This window comes from Rhinoraja longicauda, chromosome 20, assembly GCF_053455715.1.
Source record: "Rhinoraja longicauda isolate Sanriku21f chromosome 20, sRhiLon1.1, whole genome shotgun sequence".
Lineage (NCBI taxonomy): Eukaryota > Metazoa > Chordata > Chondrichthyes > Rajiformes > Arhynchobatidae > Rhinoraja > Rhinoraja longicauda.
In genome coordinates this window covers 29,465,232-29,471,032 of record NC_135972.1, presented here as the reverse complement: position 1 = coordinate 29,471,032, position 5,801 = coordinate 29,465,232, and positions in this window count along the sequence as shown.

The following is a 5,801-nucleotide window of genomic DNA, read 5'->3' as shown; positions in this document are numbered from 1 at the left end:
CCAAAGTTCCTTAGATATGGAAAATAGCAAAGATAATTCTTTCACTCAAAAAGGCAGACAGACATAAAGCAGGAAACTACAGGCAAATTAGGTAAACATAAGTCACTGGAAAATATTAGAAGGTATTCTTAAACGTTATTAGAGAAAAGTACTGTAATCAGGCAAAGTCAACATAGTTTTGGCAAATCACATTTGACCAATTAATGGTAATGCTTTGAAGGGGTAACAAGTATTATGGATATAGGGGAACCGATGCATCTAAAATGCTTAGATTTCCCGAAGGCATTTGTTGCATCAAAGGTTATTGTAGAAAATAAAAGGGCATAAAAAATAACATATTGGTATGGATAGATGAGTGCCTGGCTAGCCATGTGTGACATAATGTAGACACAAGGAACTGAAGATGCTGTTTTACAAGAGACACAGACTGTGTGTGTGGCATAAATAGGTCTTCTTCTGGTTTCTACATTATATGACTCTATATTTCAGCCATTCCGTTCCATACTGAGGCCTTAACCTTTGGAGAGTCTATTTGGAATGGATGAGTTTTAGTTTAGAATGCAGGCCCTTCTGCCCACAGAGTCTGTGCCGACCAGTGATCCCTGTACACTAGCACTATCCTACACACTAGGGACAATTTACAATTTTTACCAAAGCCAATTAGCCTACAAACCTGTATGTCTTTGGAATGTGGGGGGGAAACAGAAGCATCCGGAGAAAAACCACGCGGTTATGGGGAGAACGTATAAACTCCATACAGACAACACCCGTAGTCAGTATCGAACCCGGGGCTCTGGCTCTAAGGCACCAAATCTACTGCTCCGCCACCATGCTGCCCGAGTTGATCTATGAAAAAAGTTGGACTTGCTGGGCTGCCTATGTGTAATAGAATTTAGAAAAATCAGAGAGGCTTTGAAAAATATAAGATCCTGAGAAATCCTAGAAGAGCGAATGAGAAGAATGTTTCTCCTGGCGGGAGAATTACAGTTTAAGAAACTATTGCCCATTTAAAACATTGATATGAGATATTTTCTCTTGGAAATCATCGGAACTTTCTTTCTCAAAAGGTGGTTGAACCAAAGTCTCAGCATGTTTTTTAGTCAGAGGGACTTAAAGGGAGTGAAAGGTTACCATGGGGCTATGGGTACATGGTATAAAGGTTACAATCACTTCAGCATGACCTTATTGAATAGCAGAGCAGGTTTGATGCCCGACTCGATACGTGCTGCTGGTTGAGGGGTTGGCTCACAGCTCCAAAGGCAGGGGTTCAATACTGACTACCAGCCTAGCCCATCCTGTCTGCACATTCCCTTGTTGACATAAGGGGTCCACTTGGGTTCTTTGTTTTCCATCCACAACCCAAAGATGTGCAGTTTGCGAGGTTGATTGATTGACCACTGTAAATTGCACCTGTCATATGGGTGAGTGGGAGAGCTGGTGGTGAGGGCTGGGGAAAGAATGGTGCTTCAGGGAATATGGGAACCATTGGCTTCAGGGAAAATTAGTGGGAGAAATTGGATTACTCAGTAAGCCATCGTAGACTCAATGGACAGAACGGCCTCTTGTTTATCATATGAAAATATTAAATAGTACCCACCACGGCAATAAACTCTGGAATGAATCCATAAATTTGCTTGCCTATATTACTTTCCATCATTTAAAAAGCCATCCCTTTGAAGATTTGGCTATCTAACCTAATATCTCCCATCAGGCTTTCAAATTTTGTTTGAAAATCTTCCAGTGGAGTACCTCAGGATATTTTGTTTCATTGCAGGAACTTTGGAATTATGCTGTTGATTTTTACAAACTTTAGCTGCAGAATGCGTTCATTGTTGGCAAGGCTGATAGTTATTGCCTGCCCCTAATTGCGATTGACAAGGTCGTGGTGAAGCTGTTTTCTTGATCACCTGCTTGTAATCCTTGTAATGTGGGTGCTCCACACTGCAAGTAGTTGTGAATTTTAGGATTTAGTCCTGTGACAAAGAAGCAATGGTGAGACTGATGCAATGTTGGTCTTTATATCGGGGGCTCTAGAATACAAAGAAACATAGTAGGAGCAGGTGTAGGTTATTTGCTCCTCACTTATGCCAGATCATTCAGTATGATTATGACTAATCTACCTACCCCAGGCCTCCACTTCTGTGCCAAATGCCTATAGCCCTTAATATCCCAATCTTCCAAACAATTATGTGTAGAAAGGAATTGCAGATGCTGGTATATACTGAAGATTGTTTCTGCTTGTTCATGTCCCACTGAATTAATTTCCGCATACCTCGACTCTATCCTATCCCCCCTGGTCCAATCCCTCCCTACCTATGTCCAAGACACTTCACACACCCTTCATCTCCTCAATGACTTCCATTTTACATCCCCCACTCCCTCATCTTTACCATGGATGTTTAGTCACTTTACACCTCCATCCCCCACCAGGAAGGTCTTAAAGCCCTCCGTTTCTTCCTCGACCGCAGAACCAGCCAATTTCCATTTACTAATACTCTTCTCCGCCTTATCTTCCTTACCTATACACGTCCTTATCTATGTACCGCCCACTCCCCTTCTTCAGTCTGAAGAAGGGTCTCGACCCGAAACGTCACCCATTTCTTCACTCCAGAGATGCTGCCTGTCCCGCTGAGTTACTCCAGCATTTTGTGTCTATTCTTGATTTAAACCAGCATCTGCAGTTCCTTGCGACACTACCTGTCCAAATGTTTCTTAAACGTTGTGATAGTACCTAGCTCAACTACCTCCTCTGGCAGCTCGTTCTATACACCCACCACTCTTTGTGTAAAAACGTTATCCCTCACGTTTCTATTAAATCTTTCGCCCTCACGTTAATCCTGTGTCCTCTGGTCCTCGATTCCACTACTCTTGGCAAGAGACTGTGTGTTTACCCGATCTATTCCTCTGATGATTTTGTACACAATTTGTTCTGGGTGATTTGATAACATTAAGAACATACAATGAGTGGAGAGAGATTTTAATGTTTTATTTACAAAAACGCCCAGACATTATTGAGTCAAGTGATGTCAGCAATCCGAAGTCTTGGCCAACAGTCTTTTCAGGTCATATGCATGCTACAAAACAAGTTCTCATGTCACTACTGTTAGTACCTAGCTCGCTTGGTTGGCTTGGTTAGGATAACCACATGGAAGACGCTCCCTTTATTAACTGCGTTTCATTCACTTTTAGTTTCACCAACTTCTTTGGCACACCCTGCCTGGAGGTTGATAATTGTACCAGTGAAGCTCATGAGATATTCACGAACAAGGAAGATAATTAACCCATTTCTATCTATCCACCCAAATTGACCTTTTTTTCTCCAGATTGCTGCACTGAGCTGTTTCTCAAAGTGCTTTTGTCCCTCAACTTGCAAATCTATTCTGATGACTGTCTGTGCTCAGCCCTTGCAGGCAATTTAACTGATCTGCTTGGAGTTTCAGAATGGAAGTTGCTGAAGCCAAGCAACACTCATAAAGCAAGGCACAAAAAGCTGGAGTAACTCAACGGGTCAGACAGCATCTCTGGAGAAAAGGAATAGGTGACGTTTCAGCTCGAGATCCTTTTTGTGTCCATCTTTGGTTTAAACCAGCATCTGCAGTTAGATGCTGTCTGACCCGCTGAGTTACTCGATCTTTTTGTCATTATGTCGCTTTCTAGAACTTTGGTAGACACTAAATGCTGGAGTAACTCAGCGGGACAGGCAGCATCTCTGGAAAGAACCAATGGGTGACGTTTCGGGTTGAGATCCTTCTTCAGACTCATGTCAGGGGAGGGGGTGGGACAGAGATAGAATGTAGTCAAAGACAGTAAGACTGGTGGGAGAACTGGGAAGGGGATGATGAGAGACGGAAAGCAAGGGCTATTTGAAGTTAGAGAAGTTAATGTTCATACCACTGGGGTGTAAGCTACCCAAGCAAAATATGAGATGCTGTTCCTCCAATTTGCGCTGGGCCTCACTGACAATGGAGGAGGCTCAGGACAGAAAGGTCAGATTGGGAATGGGAGGAGGAGTTAAAGTGCTGAGCAACCGGGAGATCAGGTAGGTTAAGACAGATTGAGCGGAGGTGTTCAGCGAAACAATCGCAGAGCCTGCGCTTGGTCTTGCCGATATACAAAAGTTGACACCTAGAACAGAGGATATAGTAGATGAGGTTGGAGGAGGTGCAAGTGAACCTCTGCCTCACCTGAGAGGACTGTTGGGGTACTTGGACGGAATTGAGGGGGGAGGTAAAGGGACAGGTGTTGCATCTCCTCTGGTTGCAGGGGAACGTACCTGGGGATTTGTAGGACTTTGGTTAGGCCATATTTGGAGTATTTTGTGCAGTTCTGGTTAACCCAATCTAGGAAGGATGTGGAGGCTTTGGAAAGGGTGCAGAAGAGGTTTACCAGAATAACCAGATGCCGCCTGACCTGCTGAGTTATTCCAGCAATTTGTGCCCTTCTTTTTAACCGGAATGATGTCTGGATAAGAGGGTATTAGCTGTAAGGAGGGGTTGGATAGGTTTAGATTATTTTCTCTGAAATGCTATCCGTAGAACAGATACCTGATAGAAATATATATATTCTGTACGGAATTTGTACCTTCACCCCGTGACCGCAAGGGTTTTCCCCGGCTGCTCCGGTTTCCACCCACACTCCAAAGACATACAGGTTTGTAGGTTAATTTGGCTTTGGTAAAAATTGTAAGATTATTACCTGAATGGTGTCAGATTAGGAAAAGGGGAGGTGCAACGAGACCTGGGTGTGCTTGTACATCAGTCACTGAAAATAAGCATGCAGTTACAGCAGGCAGTGAAGAAAGCTAATGGCATGTTGGCCTTCATTGCGAGAGGATTTGAGTTAAGGAGCAGGGAGGTCCTATTGCCAGTTGTACAGGGCCCTGGTGAGACCACACCTGCAGTATTGTGTGCAATTTTGGTCTCTTAATTTGAAGAAGGACATTATTGCTATTGAGCGTAGGTTCACCAGGTTAATTCCCAGGATGGCGGGACTAACATATGATGACAGAATGGGTCGACTGGGTTTGTATTCACTGGAATTTAGAAGAATGAGAGGGGATTTTATAGAAACATATAAAATTCTTAAAGGATTTGACAGGCTAGATACAGGAAAAATATTCCCAATGTTGGGTGAGTTCAGAACCAGGGGTCACAGTTTAAGAATAAAGGGTAGGCCATTTAGGACTGAGATGAGGAAAATCATTTTCACCCAGAGAGTTGTGAATCTGTAGAATTCTCTGCCACAGAAGACAGTTGAGGCCGATTCACTGGAGGAGTTTCAAGAAAGTTAGATTTAGCTCTTAGGGCTAAAGCAAACGGGGGATATGGGGAAAAAGCAGGAACAGGGTACAGATTTTAGATGATCAGCCATGATCATAGTCGAAGGGCCGAATGGCCTACTCCACCTATTTTCTTTGAATAGTGATAATTGTACAATACAATACAATATATCTTTATTGTCATTGTACAGGGGTACAACCAGATTGGGAATGCGCCTCCCATGCGATGCAATAATTTAATTAATTTAAACAACAACAACAACCCAACGAAACAAATTGTAACTGTATATAAAAATGAATTTCATTGTACCTCGGTAATGTGACAATGCAGTGCAATTGAAACAAACAACGTAATCCCAATGCAGTCTGAGCTGCCTGGACAGTGCACAGTATGTGCAGATTGCTCATGGTTGATGAGGCAGCAGCCTCGCCCCCTGCGGCTGCGGCGGCGGCGGCGACGACAGTGACAGTGGAGTATCCACTTTTTGCAACCAGCCGACCAGTGGGTGGGTGGGTGGGTGTG